Below are 19371 nucleotides of genomic sequence, written 5' to 3'. Positions count from 1 at the left end.
GAATTTGCCTTATTCACAGCTGCTATGCACTGACTTGACATTTTTATTGAGCTGTCCACCATGATCCCAAGATCCTGGTTAGTCACCAAGAGCTCAGACTCTATCAGTGTATATGTGAAGTTGAGATTTTGTTGCCCAAATCTGCTTACTTATTTATACTGAACCACATTTACCATTTTGTTAACTCACCCAGTTTGAAGAGATCCTTTTGGAGCTCCTCATAACCCAGTTTGGATTTTGCTGCCCTAAATAGTTTGGTGTCATCCGCAAATTTGGCCACATTGCTGCTTACCTCAATTTCTAGATCATTTATGAAAAAATTTAAAAGCATTGGCCCCAATACAGCTTCCTGGGAGATCCACTTCTTACTTCTCCCCATTGTGAAAATTGTCCACGTATATTAATTGTAGATACTATCTACAGTTACAACTGCAGCTGGGGACTACAAGCCAAATTTATCGAATTTCTGGTGACTTCATTTGCATCAGTATATGAAAGCATATGTGTGGAACAGCTATAATTTCATACAGATGTAGTTAGATGTTTGGTCGTTCTGACAACCATGAAATAGACTGGGAATTGTTCAACAGGCAAATGACAAGCCACTTTAAGTATTCGTTTGACAGACTTTAATCCATATATATTTTGCCTGTCCTCAATTACCTTTTAACTATAATCACTTCTAATTAAACATCTAGTCCTCATCCCCTTCAGAAATGAAAATTAAGCAAATGTAACTACATTTGCACTCAGTTACCTAAATGTGACAGCATTTGCACTCAACCAGTGCTGATACCAAGATGATCTACACACACACACACACACACACACACACACACACACACACACACACTTGTGGTGTGCACTTCAAGAAACAGGAGATATGAGTGCAATCCTCTGCACATATGGATGTACAGAAGATTTGAGAAATACGTCAGAATTTTCTTGTGCATATGACCCACATTGGATAAATTATGTTCTTGAAAAGGCATGAAAAATAAAATCTGAGATGTGAAAACAAATGCTGTCAACTTCTGCATTTAATTATACATGTCACTTTTGGGTTACTGTAGATGATATTGCAACGCTCATAGCACTTCAACATATAAAGCAGCCAGAGTTAGACCATTAGTCAATCTATTGTCCGTAATAACTACACTGACTGGCAGCATTTCTCCATGGATCTTTCTCAGCTCTACCTGGAAATGCCAGGACTTTCTGCTTACAAAGCATGTGTTCTGCAAGTGAGCTACCATACCACTGTCGGCTATAGTTTTCCAAGTACATCCACTGCATTTCTTCAACACTTCCCCAAGCAGCAGGAAATTCCAGAACTGAGGGTTCTGTTTCTTTTGGTGAGTGAGCACTGGAGACTTGTGGTATCTTTGTAAAATTTGTTTGCATACAACCCCCTCCCTCCCTCCTTCCCTCCCTCCAATCAGGAGCAAGAAGGCAGTGCTCCTGCTTATGTCACAGCTGAGTAAATGTGACATAATCTGTTTCAATTTTGCCCCCAAACCTGGGAATGAACTCTTGGTTTGTAATAAGTCCCACTCACCCATTAAAGGGTCAATTCCCTCTTCCATTATGTCACCCCAAACTGGAGGTAAGGGAGGAAGCTCCTCCTGCGGGCTGCCAGCCCATGCTGGTGAGGGCTATCCTTTAAGGGTTGGAGGAAACCTGCACAGTCAGTCCCACCTCCTTTGCCGGTTCCCAGACTTCATATTGTGATCATTGGAAGCACACATTAAACCTGTGGTTTTTTGCCATTGTGTCTGAAGGGGGCCCGTGTTTCTTTTCCAACCTCTGATGGGTATAACATTCCAAAGGTTGAGCAGTGATTTTCAGCCAATAAGGACCATTTAATTAAACTCTTCTGTCTGCAGTTATGTTCCATAATATTCCATCCACAGTAATCAAGAGGCCCTAACTTTTAAAAATATCCTTTCTGCTTCAGGGCACATTTATATTCTTTGGCAGTTCGTTGCATATTTTTCTTTGAGTTTCATTTCCTTTAGAAAAGGAAAGGAAAGAATTGCCAATTGATTTACCAACAAATTCACAGTATATTGGCCTTTCTCTTAAGGTCTACGATGTCTATTAAAAAAAAAGAAATCAAGCGGTGCTGAGGATATTTCAGAGAAACATTGCACTGCCACAGAAAATTTGCTCTTATTACTTGCAAACTTATTTCATCTGTGCAGCAGTCTCTCACATTTGAAGTAATAAGTGTCGTCTTTGGAGACCTCTGAGTGTAGTGAAGAGTAAAATAATCAGAATTATCTGATTCTCTGGAGTGCATCTTCAATATCAAGGAAAAGGGAAGGATTCAAAGTGTGGAAATAATTTCCATCCCACAATGCAAAACATCTCCCTGATGGAACTGGAGTTTGATTTCAAAGCACGTCTGTACCCAGTTGGTTCAATTGAAATAAAGGGGCTCGTCTCTTTAAACTTTCCCTTTATGTCTTAGACAGAGGTTATTCTAAAATTTACAGGAAAAGGTAGAAGCAAATCATATAGTTCAGTTTCCCCCCTGTATTACATATGCATAGATATATGCATATTTGTATAAAACATATCTGTTTAAAATATGTATTTGTATGAATGCATATTTGTATAAAACAATTCTCAGATAAATAAATTAGACTTGAGCGAAACCCACAGTAGGAATTCTTTTTTGAAATCAATTTTTTTTGCCTCAAGCAATAGATTTGCATGGGAAAATCCATCCACACATTCAACTTCCTGTCAATTCTGTTTGCATTTCCATTTATTCTATATTATCAGTCGTTCACGTTGAATCAGTATTTTGTGAGAAATAAAAAGCTGCCATTTCATTTGGCAGAATTTAAAGACATTCAATCCAGTTATATTAGGATGGGGAATGGATTTATTGCTCATATTTAGTTATGCCAGTTGAATATAATTTTGATTTGGAAGAAAGGAAATCAAGAATATTAGAAATATTTTTGCTTTATAGATTAGGCTTGCCAAGAAGGACTCTTGTCACAAAAATCAGTCAGTGATAGTTGATTTTCTCATAGTTCTGTCTGTATGATAACTGTTGGTTTTGATAGCAGTCTTCGGATTTCATTTCTTATCTCAAACTTTTGTTCTTTGCATTTTAGTTTGCTATTTATTCCGCATTGTTCTCCATGAGCCATCCATTCTTTGAAGAGTTCTTAGCTACTCTAATCCAAAACTGGCGACAAACACCAGTGTCAACAACCAACTGATATAACGATTAAAATAAGATGCAAGCCAATAAGTTTTGAAACAGTTTTTATAATAACTGCAGGTAGCATCCTATTGAAATTAATAAGACTTTAAGTTAGACGTGACTGTTGTTTCACTGATTTCAGTACTACTGCTGAGTCATAACTAACTTAGTCTGGATGCTTCCCAATCCATGTTCATAACATTCAAGGACAAGTTGTACAGCATTGATTAAAAATATATACTGGCTGACATCCAAACAAACATTATACTCACGCAGCATTGCCAAAATCCAGACTACTGCTGCACCTTTGTGTGAGTGGGCGAAGCAGTGATTTTCAATTATGTCTTGTCCCCTGTGAATACTACTCCCAGGAACATATTTTCATAATGAAAAGTGGGCTTCAGTGAGACAGGGAGATTGTCACAAATCGTCCTTTCCCTTTCTCATGGAATAGCACAGCAATAGTCTGAATCTCAGCAGTGCTGCATGAGTGCAGTGCTACTCTGGATGTCAGCTATTGTACATTAAGTGTATTAAATAATGGCTCACATACTGACTAGCGTCACTTGTGCAGAAGAAAGCCTTGCTCATGCATGGAGAGGGTGATTTTCATCAATCTCCTCTCCCTCTGCTGCTCTTGAAGTTCCCAAAACAAATGTCCTTGTGGGCTGGGGATCTTTCAGGGACATAGTTTTGTGGACTATGGGGACAACGGAGGGAAAGGAGATATGCAAAAATTACCTTCCCCTTCATGCATGAGAGAAATGTTCTTCTATACATGTAACATTAGTCATTAAGGCCATTCGCAGAACAAATGCCATTGGGGCTGGAAAGGGCTGTGTAGGAGCGGGTCCCTTTGGCTCCACACTAGCCACTCTCTATCCTGCCTTCCTCCAAATGAGCGAGGGCTCACCTTCTTTCCACCGCACTGTGAATCCACATGATCAGCACAGCAGAGATGTCTATTACAAAAAATCTGGAGGAGGAAGTCTTCCAGTATACCAGAATGCATTGTGCAGGCAGTGGAGAGGCTGCCCACATCAATGCAGCAGCTCCCAGCTTCCTGGCCACTCTACAGGTGGCACTCAATGGTGGAGAGCTAGTCAGACTGTTAGGAGTTGCTTTAAACAGCCCCAATTATGCACACAATCGGATCTGTGAGGTAAGACAGCCACTAACCTTGGTAAAAACGCTACCCAGATCACGCCTACCCAGATCTGACCAGTCATGTGAATGACCTTAACATGTGGACCACTATAAAATCACAAAATATTCATATGAAACTCATATTAATTTGATGCATTGTCAAATAAGGGATAGACATTCACAAATGTAGACTTTTGTGGAAGTCCACAACATTCAGTGAAGAGCACTTGGATGACTGAAAGGTAGCTTGGTTTCCAAACCTTTCCTCATGTTAGCACCAGAAGCCAAGTGAAAATGTAGCTTAGTAGTCTAAAAAAACATCTTCCACATGCTGGTATATGATTAAACAAATGCAATAACAGTAGTGAGAGCAATCCTGCAGTTTCCTGGTGCTGGTAAAAGTCCTTATTTCTTCAGGTACCCAGTATCTAAAATCTGTGCTTTAAGAATTTTATAGACACAAAGCCAGAAGGAGGAGCAAACCTCCTTTTTTTTTTGCTCCTTATGTGAGGATCGATCTTCAAAATTCAAAGGAAACCTAATCTTCAACACAAAAACTAATCTTTAGTAGAAGACTTTTCATAATGTATGGTTTTCTTGTGGGACATTTTAAAAATCCCATAATGAAATTAGACTGGCACTGCTCATTGTGAAGTGAATTTGGTACAAATAGGATGGTGGGGGGGGGGGTTTGTGGAAGATGGTTTTAGTATTAAGAATCAACGACTGAGACCTGGTTGCTAGGGTCTGCGGTGGTTCCGATAAGTGAAATTAATATGTAGCTGGGTTGAGGGGTAGCAGTTAAATAAAGCAAACCAACAAAAACAGCAACCCAGGTTACTGCTGCATATGGCAGCTCTCATTTAGGGTTGCCCTGATAACATTATTTCAAGCCAGCCTTGGGATGGACCAGAGTGGAAAAGTTTTTCTTTTTCTTTTTTAAACTTCAGATTTATAAAACTTCATGGGCTGCATCCAATAAATAATAGGCTACTATGCTGTCTCAATATAATGTAGGAATGGAGCCTTAAAAGAGGATGAATGGAAGGACAACCAGCAGGAAATAAACACTAAAGTTTTGACTTTGCTGAAAGCAATCTGAGATCTATCAATAACTTCACTCAAAACTAGATATGTGCAAAAACTCCCATTTGATTTTTATGGATATTTCCAAGTCCTCAGAAAGTGTCCTTGCACATTCAGGGCATTTATCTGCAAACGCAGGTGTGTAATTTTCAGGAGGCAGAAAATCCCAACTGGTTAGAATGAATTACCGTAGAGTCCAGCATTAATGTTTATTGTTCCCAGTTCTTTTAAAGGTGTGTGTGTGTGTGTGTGTGTGTGTGTGTGTGTGTGTACATCTTCTCCTTGATTTAACTTTAAAACAATAGCAAAATATTATGGGGATAGGGGAGAAAAGTGCTTTGCTCATTCTTACTTGTTCCTCAAAACATTTCTGTTGTCCAGTTGTGCTGGATTAATGCCGGCTCTTGTTCAAAGCATTTCTGCTGACCAAGTTGCTATTGCAGAAGGTGTAGGTCCTATATACACAGATACTGCGGTTTAAGACATTCTGTTGAAAGGCTTGCTCATTTCCATTTTAAGCACTCCCATAATGGAACAACAATTGCTATTGAAATTTCTTCGAAATGAAAACTCTGAAAAGGAATTTAAGGGTTCCTTGCTTTCAATGAGACACACTGGAGATTTTATTTATTTATTTATTTATTTATTTATTTATTTATTTATTTATTTAAAAAATGGCCACCATGCATGCTCAAATGGTCCCTGTGAGGCCCTAGGCCTTGCCAGGCCTCGCAGAGGCTATTTGAGCATGCACACCGGCCTCAAAATGGCCCCCACGCTGATTTTTGCAGGCACAAATGGGCCGAAAATCAGCCCAGCACAGACTGCGTGCCTTAAGAGGCTGGTGGGGGGAGGGGGACCTATGCAGATTCCCCACCCCCGCAGCCTTTAGGAAGCCCCCCAAAGGGGCTACAGGTTTTTAAAAAATAATTTAAAAAATGCAAACTGGGGAGGGGGATTCGGTTCGGTCATACCGGTGGTGGTGGTGTTTCGGTTCTAACCTGAATCCCCAAACCCCCAAACCAGGTTGCACATCCCTACTCTCAATCACCTTGTCCAAACTAGGGAGATTGGAGATTGGTCTGTAACTATCCATCACTAAGGGGTCCAGCGAAGACTTCTTAAGGAGTGGTCTAACCATTGCCTTCTTCAGACAAGGAGGCACCCTACCCTCCCTCAGCGATGCATTTATGATATTAATTAGGCCACCTCCGACAATCTCTCTGCTAGATAGAAGTAGCCAAGTCAAGCAAGGATCCAGAGAACAGGTGGTAGGCCGCACCGCCCTAAGCAGCTTGTTCACATCCTCAGGAGTCACAGATTGAAACTGATCCAATCTAACACTGCAAGAGGGATTGCTGGATACCTCCTCCCTAGACCTTGCAGAAATAGTGGAGTCCAAGTCAGCCTGAATACAGGAGATCTTGTTCACAAAGAACCCATTAAATTACTCCAGGGACTGCTCTGAAGTAGCAGGAGCATAGACTAAACTCCTCACAACCCGGGATAGCTTTGCTGAGTGCGAACCTGCAGTCGCAGACCAAAATCTCTTTTTTGCTGTACGTACCGCCATCACATAAGACTTCAAATGGGTCACAGGTAAGGGTGTGCAATTCGGATTTTCAGTGTTTCAGTTCGGATCCGAACCGAAACACCCCTGTTCTGTTTTGTATCCGAATATGAGTCTAATTTGCTACCGTAGAATCCACACTCAGAATACCTCTGAAACAACAGAACCCTATACCCCATGGGTTAGCAACCCATGGGGGTGGTTGGCACCCTATGTGCACTATACCACCACTCGCTCTGGGCCACCCCAGCACCCCACAAGTGCACTTATGGGGCTGCTGAAAGCTCCATAAATTACCTTCGTTATGCCCCCGATCCCACGTTATGCCCTCAATCTGCCCCAAAGACACTAAAACTTCAAAAATTCACCAAAAATCAGCCCTTTGCCCAATCCCTCTGCAATTGGGGTGGTAGCCTCCACCCATTAGGCACTACCACCCCACCCCACTATTTTGCCCTAGGGATCCAAAATTTGAGCAGATGTCACATCAGACCTTTTTGCATTGAAGTCAATTGGAGGCAAAAAGGCGGGAAATTCAAATAGACGTCATTGCTCAAAATGGAGGGGGGAAAGGAAGGCCACAAAATGGAGGTCCGAAACATCCGAATATTTCGGATCTGAAACAGGGGTGATTCGTTTCGGATCCGAAATTATTTGGGGCTCTTCGGGGGTGATTCGTTTCTGATCCGAATCACCCGAAATTCGCTGTTTTGGGTACAAATTGTTCTGTACCTGAAACGTTTCGCACATCCCTAGTCACAGGTTGCATCCTGTCAGATTCGAAACGAGTTCTCCTCCACTTGCTCTCTAGTTGCCTACCCAACTGCTTCGGCCCCTACAACTCCTCAGTATACCAAGGGGCCATTTTTTAAGAGGTTGAAGAAGATGCTTAAGAGCTATTCTGTCTACTGCCCTGATGGGTTCCCTGTTCCAGGTTCGTACCAGGGCATTAACAGAATAACTGGCCACACCAACATCAAAATCCTACAAGGACTTTAGAAATTCTACTGGGTCCAGCAGCCTTTTTGTACGGACCATCCTAATAGTTCCACCACCCCTGCTGGGGTGGATCGTGGCTGTTAAACCAACCTTAACCAGGTAGTGGTCCATCCAAGACAATGGGGAAACCACCAGATTCCCCACCCACAGAACCGCCCCCTGATCCGAACCAAAGACCAAATGGAGTGTGTGGCCGGCAACATGAGTTAGTTCAGAAACTAATTGGGATAGGCCCATAGTTGTCATGGCCACTATGAACTCGTGAGCTGCACAAGACAAGCCAGCCCCAAAGTGGATATTGAAGTCCCCCAGCACCAAAAGTCTAGGAGACTCCAACACCAACTCTGCGACCAGCTCTGTCAGCTCAGTTAGGGAGACAGTTGGGCATTAGGGTAGATGGTACACCAACAGAATCCCCAATCTATCCCTAGTTCCCAGCCTCAAAAATATGCACTCAATATAAGTCAACTGTCTCACAGGGGGATGGTAAGGGAGATGATATTCTTATGGACCACAGCCACTCCCCTCCCCCGCCCACTTCCCCTAGCCTGCTCCATGACAGAGTAACCTGGTGGGAGAAGCTGTGCCCACACTGGACCACCCGCCTCCCCCAACCAGGTCAAACAGGATGACAGGTCAGCTCCCTCAGCCATGATCAAATCATGGACAGTTTCAGTCTTATTCTGAACTGAACTGACATTGCAGAAGAGCAAGGCCAGACTCTGTGGTCATTGGAGCTGCTCCCCGAGGCCTGAGAGTTGAGAAAGCAATTGGAAGTGTAAACAGTAACTAAATTACTGATTTCCCTTCCCCTGTAATGGCCAGCTGCTCTGCCAGCGGCAATTCTTCTATTCCCTACCACTACAGTAATAGCTGCCCCAGAACTGCTGGACGAACCCCCAGCAACATCCCACTCAAGAGAGCCCAAACACATACCTGCAAAAGGCCTGGCACAACCCAACCCCCAAGCCTTCAATCCCACCCTCAAAGGCCCAGCCCCAAAGGCCGCCCCCCTTTGGTTGCCAGCTTGGGCGGCCACCTACAGGCAGCCCAATGGCCATGCCGATGGCTACGCCTTTGGCGAGCCTCCTTGTTTTTAGCCTGCAACCCCCGAAAGCCACTCCTCCCACAAGGAACACCCAGGACAAGCGACAGATGGTGCAGTTCAATCTGGGAAACTGGCAGCCAGCCAGCTGGAACCTGGCAACAGATGAGCAGACAGGCAGGCTGCTCCCCATCTGGGTTGGAATTTCCACAGGAGGCAAAGGGGCCAGTTGGTGAGTCCCGGCAAGACAGGTGGAATGGCCTTGCACCCCCTGTTACCTTCCCTTTTGTTTCTCTAATGCTTGAATCTGTGATAGCATGGCTGCCAACACCAGGTCACCTTCCTCCTCTGAGTCAACAGGCACAGGCCTACCAGGGCATGGACATTTGGTGGCAAGTGCCCTTCCCTTCCCCTCTTGTTTGCCTTTCTTAGGGGGCATAACTTGGGTTTTTTGCCCCAACAAGGGGTTAGGGCACCATTCAAAACCACTACCAGCGATCCCCAAATTAAATAACTGGGTGTGGGGGGGGCAGGATCTGGCCACTTACAGCATCTCCTTCAGCCTCCCTCTCCAAGCAGATGAAGTGGTGAGTGGGGAGGAGCGGGAAGTCATAGCATGCCCCAAGCACAGGGCAGCATCCTTCGCCCTCAGCAATGTGGCCAGGGCCCAATCCCTCTCACGCTGCTCCCAGGGAAGATAGTGAGCAGAGTGACCCCCAAAAGGGGGAACACTATGTACACCAAACCATCTGCCAGCCCCCAAAGTGAGGGGAATCACTTAGTGCAGTGATGGCTGTCCTCAGCCCCAGCCACCCAACCGTCCTCCCACCCTGCACTTCCAGGCCACCCCAAGACAAACCATAGCCTGACAAGGGCAAGATTCTGGCAGGGCTTCAGCCTGGAGCTCCATGCTCTGCTGCTGACAATGTAGGCAGCGGAGCCAAGTCACCACCCCATCAATTCCCGGCACCAACAAAGCCCAACCACCCCCTAGGAGCCACTCCTGAATGTGACTGGTTCAACCAAAATCTGAACACATTGTGTGAGGGGAGGAGCTGTGCTGCAGTATTATACCGTGACGCTCTCCTCCCCAATTGGCCAAAAGACTCAGGGTGCATGAGGCCAGGGGGATGGAAGCATGTCTGTCCTGGCCCCTTCCCAGCCGGGTACCTTATCGAACAGCCATACCGAACAGCCTCTGATGCTGGGTAAAATAGCATTTGTTTCAGAAGGTACAAAAGAGTATTCACTGAAGCCCTGCTCAAAACAGTGTTTTCACCCAAGGTGTTCTCACCTTTCATAACAGAAACTCCTACTCCATCCTGTTAATGTTTGATTGCAGTATATTCATTCTAGAGTGCCACCAAAATTTAACTTAAAGTGAAATTCAGATCTTGAAATTCCTTCTTTTTGAAATTAGATTTTGAATTTCAATTACAATATTTAAAAAGCTGAAGAATGTTAAGGGAAGCTAAAGTATGTTTAATAAGGCCATACAATTTTTAGGGTGTAGCACATTTTCCTGTAATTCCTAGGCTGCTGTTGAATATTGTATAATAATGTAATATTTAACGTGAATGTGGACATTGCTGATCAGCAAAATATCTGAGAAATTCTAAGGGAACTAAAGCATTTCAATAGGACAAGTGACATTCTGCAGTGGGATTTCACAAATCCACAAGCCATTCCCTATTTGTTTAAAAATGGGTGAAAGGCCCCTCTGGTTGATATTTTCTGAGCCATCATCAAGAGAAATGGTTTAACGTGGAAATATGATGCAGGTGGTTACAGAATATGGTTTTAGAATTGAATAGTTTTGCTGGCAATGTCACATATTTGGAATACATGATTAAGTCATAAAAATCAATTTCAAATAAATTAATCCTTCCATTCTTTTGTCAGAGAAACAAACTGGGATTTGCTTTTATCATGTATAAATATATTCCATTTATGTCAGTTGAGGTGCCTGTCAAATCTATTTTGTTCTCCTTTACTACTGAACTGAAAGAAACCAGATGCCATAGTGAGTGGACTGATGAGAGGAAATGGACTTCTTCAAAGATCCAATCAACCAGGGCCAGAGTTCCTCACAATTATAGTCACATTTGAGACTTGTAAAACTAAAATATGCCTGATGTACTATCAAATGATGGCTACAAGCAGTGAATGTGCAAAAAGCTATATTAATGGCTCGCTTCCTTGTAAATTACCCAGAATGTCACATAAGGGAAATGTTTCAAGTGTTGGGGCACCATTGCAGAGGTCAGGGCAAAGATTTTGTGTGGGGGGTGGGGTGGGGTGAGTTTCAGCCCAAAGTCTCACTTTTGTAACCTAATGTAGGGACAAATGGCAAAAAGCAACTGTTTTTAAAGGCATCTGATAATTTTATTTTTATCACCATCTTATAAATAGGTCAATCACACTTTTTGTTACACAAAGCAAGAGACTTTCACATACATACTGAGTACACAGGCCTATTTATTCATACAAATATTAATGCAACATAATGATTCAGTGAGTTGACCAGAAATATAGTGCTCCTGAAGCATAATCACATGAATTTTGAAAGGGCTTCCCCTTGCTAACCCTAGGCCACAGTTAGGAGTATTTTCACCTTCAGTATTTTTTTTCCACAGAATGCCCCTTTATTCATTCAGTTTCTATACTGCCCTTCCAAAATGGCTCAGGGCGGTTTACATTTTAAAGAGACACCTTTTAAATGGTGTCTCACAGAATCCACCAACTGGTTTAACCCCAGCCCCATCACACATCCAAAGCATCTTGAAGAGGGATACCAGTGTGTCTGTTTGCTAGGTTTTCTCATCATTCCTTTCTTTTTAAATGGCCATCTCAATTAGGTCCTTTGACAACTCATCAAATTTTAAAGGGTACTTGGAGGTGGGGTTATTTGTGGAAGCTAAGCTTTAATTATGTAGTGGTGTGTGTGTATGTGTGTGTGTGTGTGTGTGTGTGTGTGTGTGTGTGTAGATAGATAGGTAGAGGTAGAGGTAGAGGTAGAGGTAGAGGTAGAGGTAGTGGTAGAGGTAGAGGTAGAGGTAGAGGTAGAGGTAGATATCTTCTAACCCATGAATGGAGCTGATTTTCTCTTTTATCCCATATTACATCAAACATTAGCATGTCAGACCAAAATAGCTCCAGGGAACCAGATGTGAGGATTCAGACATGCAATGGCTGACCTCCAGAGTAGAGACCCGAGGACACAACAGGAGCTGCACCCTTGCAGAAAGAAGCTGCTCTTAACACAGGAAGCAGTTTTCCAAACAGCAGAGCACATTTATGCAGAGTGGGGGCTGATTTTTGCTGATCTCCCCTGCTTCTGGAAGTGCTCTTTTCCTTCTAGAAATAAGTCTTTGAAGGTCATGCAGCCCTCAGAGACATAATTCTTGAAGGCAAAGGGGGAATCAGCAAAAATCCTTCCCCTCCCCCTGCATGTGATGTTCTCAGGAACAGAAAAAAGAACTCATCCTGAATGAGCCAAGCCTGAATGTCCCCTCAGCTGTTAATGGAATTGGAAGTAGTCATAGCACCCATTAAGCTAGAGCAGGGGTTCCCAACCTGTGATCCTCCAAATGTTGCCCATCATCCCCAGCCACAATATTATTGTGGCAACATCCAGAGAACCACAGGTTGGGAAATCCTAGGCTATAGCATATAAGACTCTTCTCTTCCAACCCCTAACCCTGACCCTGATTCCCTAGGTCCAACCCCTTCCTAAATGACCCATTTCCAATATCCTTGACCTGACATTGCACACCCCTAGACACAGAAAAGCAAAAAAAGGTGTTGTGATGCATTCATTGAAGTCCAGCACGTTTCAGCTTCAGAGGCCTTCTTAGGAACATAGGAACATAGGAAGCTGCCATATACTGAGTCAAACCATAGGTCCATCTCGCTCAGTATTATCTTCACAGACTGGCAGCAGCTTCTCCAAGGTTGCCAGCAGGAATCTCTCTAAGTCCTATCTTGGAGAAACCAGGGAGGGAACTTGGAACCTAGATGCTCTTCCCAGAGTGGCTCCATCCCCTGAGGGGAATAAGCACTTCTAGTCCCCTTTTCATATGCAACCACATCAGACCTTGCTTAGCTAAGGGGACAAGTCCTGCTTGCTACCACAAGACCAGCTCTCTTCTTGAAGAGCAATACTAAAATAACAATAAAATAAAATAAAATAACAAACCACTTTTTGAACAATATTTTGAACAATATAACATTTTGAACAATGTAACATGAAACAATGTTAATAGTATAAATTTGCTTCTCCAGTTGTTAATGATGTAAGTTTGTTAGATGACAACTGTGTATGTGTTCAAGGTCTCTTTGAAATATTATTTATTTATTTATTTCATAAATATTGTTGGTGTGTTTGTTTGCTTAGTATGCCACCTAACTCCAAAGGCTCTAGGCGGTTCACCAGGGTTGTAACTATAATAGGGTAAGGGGAGACAGTTGTCCGGGGGCCCACTGCCTTGGGGGGCCCCCTAGAGGCAAGTCACATGACTGACTCCCCCAGCCACGCATCCACCTGGGCTTCCTACAGTTGTATTCATCATCTGAAATTGATGTGCGTGTTAAGACCTGGAGCTACCAGAACAGCATGTCTTTCTCTGGTACCATTAAATGACTTGCATCGCCCACAATTTACAAACCCTTTAAAAAATAATTTAGGATGACGTTCTATTGTGGCACATAATTTTTACTATGCTTTTTGTTACCACTATTCAGCCTCATTTAAGATTTCTTTACTTCATGAGCTGAGCTTCAGGGGGGTGGGGGGGGCATTTTAAAATCTTGTCTCTGGGCCCACTCCAACCTTGCTACGCCCCTGCGGTTCACAAAACTACTACAAATGCAAGTAGCCATGAACTGATATATGTTACAGGACAGGTATCATTTTGTATTGTTCCAAATGTTTCTCTATAAAGTGTTTTAATTGTAATTTTTTTTAAAAAATGTTATTTTAGTATTGCCCCTGAAGAAGGCCTTGTTAGAGCTAGGACCCTGGCTGCATCAGCTCTTAGCTGCAATGTCTCATCGTGACCACTGAGGAATGTGTGTGTTAGGGTCATGGATAAAAGTGCTGGACTCATGCCCAATTTGTTCTTCCAGTGTTAGTCTCCATTTTGTCTCTCCAGAAATGGTTTTTGGTTTTGGTCTCTCTCTTCAGCCATGAGCTACAGCTGAAATTAAGATTCAGGCTTTTTCACAGTTTTTTGTAACTTTTTCTTTAAATAAATCCTTGTAGTTCTTCACTACTAAATAACTGTCTCAAGACCTCTTGTTTTACTGCTTTCTCACCAAACTGATTTTTCTTTGCTTTTTGGGGACTGAACTGCCATTCTTCCCCTACAGGCCTCTGAGGCTGAAATGTGTTGGGCTTCATTAAATGCTTCACAGACTTTGAGATTTTGTCTCCTTTTCTGGTTAGATGCTTCCTAGGATTCCCCCCCGCCCCACAACTAGGGATGTGCACAAAACCGGTTCGCCCGGTTCGGTTCAGATCTGAACCAGGTCCGAACCGGACCGGGGTGGTTCGGTTTTGGTTTTGTCCAAACCATCCCCCCGGTCCGGTCCGGATCCAAACCGGTTTGGATCTGAACTGAACTGGTTCGGATCTCAAAAAATAGCTGGTTTTAAAGGGGACCTTGTGTTCTACCTGCCACCCAAATTTCAAGTTGATTGGACCTTCCTCTGATTTTTTACAATTTTTTAAAAAAAATTTAATTTTTGCCCATAACTCCCTATGTGGAGCACTTAGGGGCAAAAAGCTGGGGTGGGTGGTAGCCACCCATGGGTGTCCTCCACCCCAACAATCCCAAGGCAATTGGTTGCTCCTAGTATTATTGGTGAATTTTTTTTTGGGGGGGAATCCCCATTGGCTAGAATGGGGGTTTTGGGCTGCCCCAGACCCACCTCTGTGGGGTGGTAGCACCCCCAAAGTGGGTCCGGGGCCATGACAAAAATGGCCTCAGTCCCTCCCAGCAATCCCCGGAGAGATAGGAGTGATGGTTTTTTTTAATGAAGATTTTCTAAGGCATTAAATAATATCTAATTGGAAAGAATAGAATGTGTGTCAGTGGGTGAAAGGTAAAAGCCACATAGAGAGACAGTTATTTAAGTGCCCCCCAAAAAACCCAATCTAGCCAATGGGATTTTTTCTCTTCTTTTAGAAATCCACCACCAACAATGCTAGGGGCAACCCAACAATTGCCAGCTTTTTTGCCCCTCTCTCTGGGCGCCCTAACACATAATAACACCCAGTCAGTCCACCTACTACCACCTATCCAAGCAACTAAGATGACACTCAGAGAGACAACGCCAACTCTCTGATCTAACAAAAAGGCCACTGCTGCTACTGCTGCCTGCCAGTGGAGCAGCACACTAAGCACACTAAGCACAACAGCACACACACAGAGAAGAAGCAGGAGGTGGAGCAGCAGAGCAGCAGACCTGCTGCTCTGCATGATGGGTGATGTGATGCCCAAAGAAACCACTGCCTCACTCAGTGCCTGCCACTGACTAGGCCCGACAGACAGAAGCCAGCCAACCTGCTCTGCTCTGCTCTGCTCTGCTGCTCCCCATGGATGATGCACACACACACTATCTGCATCCAAACCAGACCAAGTGCGCAGAGTCAGCACAGGGCAGCAGCCACCAGCCCAGCAACAACAACAACTACTGCTACCGCCACAACCAGTGTTGCTGCTACACTAACATTCCCAGTCCAGTCACACAACACTTAACTGCTGCTGCTGGTTCTAGAAGTTGCCTCTTCTCATTTTTTCACCTCTTCTTCATGTGTGTGTGCAGTGAGTGCATGCCTTTTGCCTTACTGGAAAGAAATGCTTCTCTGGTCCACCACCACATATTTGCTCAAGGACACAGAGGCCCAAGGCAGAGGTGGTGGCACCAGTGTGAGTGCATGTGTGCTGGTGGTGTTTGCCACCACAGGTGTTTTCGTGTGTGTATGTGTGCGCTGCTAGCTAGGAGGGGGGAGGGAGGGAGGGAGGGGAGGGGGGAGGAAAGGGGAGGGGGAGAGGGATGTAGCAGAGGGGATTGAAGGGGGAGGAGGGTCCGGCTCAGAGTTGGTCAGCCACATATTATGCACACATGTGGTCACGTGTGTGCTTCGGTGGGGGAGACCAGATTCTCATCATCTGCCAGACCGGGGTTTGGGGGCAGGTGAGGTGGTGGTGGGCTGGAAGGGAGGATGGAGGGTGGTGAAGAGGAAGGGGGGAGGATGAGGGGAGGGATGGAGGGAGGCATGGGGGGGAGGGAGTCAGAGGGGGGGGAGGGAAAAAAACATGTAGACAGACACACAGCACAGACACAGAAGACAGCACACTACACAGAAAGCATCCACACAGACAGACAGTGCTAGGCATCCAATCACACAGACAGACAGACACACAACAGGAAGAGACAGACTGAGCCTGCACCACACACACACAGAGAGACCCAATTCCCCCCCTGCATAGTTATCAATCAATATGTTGTGTTGGCAGCCAGTTCATTGCTATTATGATAGTTTTTGTTTTTTTGCCATCAGCCAACATCAACAGTGACCACAATCAAGATGAACATAAGATGATAATAATTCATTCGTTTCATTATAAAAAATCATCAAATTATTTTCTCCATGTAAACCAAGCCCCCCACACATGATTTCTGGTAACATTTTCAATAAAATCAATTCATTTGGCATTCATCATTTTGTTCTCCCTTTGTTACCTTTTTTTTTTCCCTTTTGCATAATTTTGAGGGTTGATTTTAACATGGGGTTTTAAAGAAAAAATTATTTACATGTTTATTTACATAGAAGTATTTACATATATACACTGCATTTTAGAACGTATACCCGCCGCTGCCACTAAGTTTAGTACTATTTGGGCTGTGCTACTTTGGGTGTGTGTGCCGTGCCCACGCAAGGTCCTCAAATGCTGACAGGTGGAGAGATAAGGGCCTGTGCTGCTGGTCAGCATTGGGTTTCTTTTTAGGTGGGCGTGGGCATTGTAAAAATTCAGCCAGTCGCAGCACTACAACTACTACTATCAACCACTGCATCTGTGTGTGGGCACACTACACGCTGCGACTGGCTGGCACGGCTCAGCATCTGGCACGTCAGCTCAGCTAGAGGTGGAAGGGGGGAGGGGAGGGATAAGCACAGAGGTTGAGCCAGGCAGGTGACCAACCATGGGGCATTGGGCAACCCATGGTAATCACTCACCCGGCTCAAACTCCAGCTTGGGGTAGCCCAGCAGGGGGAGATTCACCTTAAGGAAGACCATCTGCTCCACCAGACCAGGGTCCAAGCGTGAGCGAGCAGGTGTCACCACATCCCTGGCACGTGAAAACACCTGCTCGCTCTGGACACTGGTTGGGGGGCAGGAGAGGAGGCGCACAGCCACCACCGCCAGGTCCAGCCAGACTTGACAGCGGCTCGCCCAGAACTGTGCGCGGTCCATGCCGTCTTCCTCCACAGGCTCCTCCAAGTACTGTGCAACGCATTGCTCAGCACTGGAGGGGGGCCTGGCAGGTCGAGCCTCCCGCATACCAGGCAAAGTGCTATAGCAGAACCGCTGAAACCACTGGGCAGATTTCGAGTCGGGAGCAAGTGGCTGCTGCGATGGTGCTGCATGGGATGCCACGCTGCTGGACTGGGAAGAGGGAGGGGAAGGGGAAGCTGACACCGGCTGGCCACCCATGCTGCTGCTGGGTGCGGGTTGGGTGGCGGGGGCCGCCCCCGCACCACTACCAACATCCTGGTCTCTGCGGGCCCTAGCAGCCTCCTCCTCCCTGACCTTCTGTACCAGGATGTCCCTCCACCCGGGCAAGTCGCCGGCACTCACAGCATTGCCCTTGATGGCTGGGTTACAGAGACAAGCGAGGACATACTCCTCCCTGTCTCCCAGCGCATCAATGAGCCACTTGTCAACCCCAGACTTTAGCCTCCCAGCCAGAGCATGACTCTCTGGAGTGGTCAGAGTAAACTGGAGTTCCCCCATCAGCTGTTCGAGACCCATAGCTGTGGGCAGCGCCTGGCTCAAGGGAGTGGTGTCGCCACACAAGCCCTTCATGGCAAACTGGAAGGGCTGGAGTGCCGACATCACCTCGGACATCTGCTTCCACTCTGTGTTTGAGAGGTCCCAGACGTCCAAGGACTCGTCCCTCGCCAGGGCGACAAGGGCTCTCTCCTGCTCGAACAGGCGCTGGAACAAGAGGAAGGTGGAGTTCCACCACGTCTCAACATCCATAGGGATGAGATGGCGAGGAAGCCCAAGGTCATCCTGCTTGTGGCGAAGCAGTCTCCTGGACTTCTCGCTGCAGTGGAAGTGGGCGGCCAGCTTGCGAGCCTTCTCGACAAGCATGGCCGTGGCAGCAGCAGGACCTGTGAGGGGGCGGCCCCTCTCCTGGGACACCTTCAGCTCCTTAAGGCCAAGGGCGTCCCTGATGGTCAGATGGAGCGTGTGTGCCATACACCGTATGTTCACACAGCCCATGACCGACTCGACAGCGGCGGTAACGTTGGATCCATTGTCGGTGACAATGAATCCCCTAGAAAGGTGTGGACACCCCCCAATCCACTCCTCTATCAGGCTGTCGAGTACAGCCACCGCCTCCTCCTTGGTGTGCCTCGTGTCCATCGTCTCCACGTGCAGGACGGCCCACCTGTGCCGTAGTGCATCGGGAGCCACGCAGGACCCAGAAGCATCGCCCAAGGAGGTCTTCTCACTCTCCAGTCCCCACCAGTGGGCAGTGAGGGCCAGGAAAGCAGCGTGTATCCCACTGACGCTGGTCCATTGGTCAGTCGTGAAATGCACGCTGGTGCCGGCTGGGGCTGAATGCAGCTCAGCCGACACAAGCTCCCTGCACTGGCATTCCGGCTGAACGTGGTCCTTGAGGGGATGACGTATTCGGGCACCAGGTATTGGAGAATCCAGCGGAAGCCGTTGTTCTCGACCACCTGCAAAGGTTGGTCATTGGTGGAAATCATCTCCCCTATGAGGCGGGTGAGGTGATGATGGTCCACACGAACAATACGCTGACTGCCCGACAACTGCGTCCACCGCTGGACTGGCAGTGTAGCCTGCCTTTTGGCTGGCACACTGCCGCTGCCCGCCCTAGTGGCAGATGCACAAGGCGCACTAGCGCTGCCAGCTTGTCCCCTGAGACCTGGGTGGTGACGCTCTATGTGTCTCCACATAGGCGTTGTACCCAGGTGCCCAGGGTCCTTGCCACGGCTGACCTGCATCCTGCAGTGGACACAGCAGGCGTGGAATGGGG

The sequence above is a fragment of the Hemicordylus capensis genome, chromosome 5, assembly GCF_027244095.1.
Source record: "Hemicordylus capensis ecotype Gifberg chromosome 5, rHemCap1.1.pri, whole genome shotgun sequence".
Taxonomy (NCBI): domain Eukaryota; kingdom Metazoa; phylum Chordata; class Lepidosauria; order Squamata; family Cordylidae; genus Hemicordylus; species Hemicordylus capensis.
Note: the sequence above shows the minus strand (reverse complement) of the source record.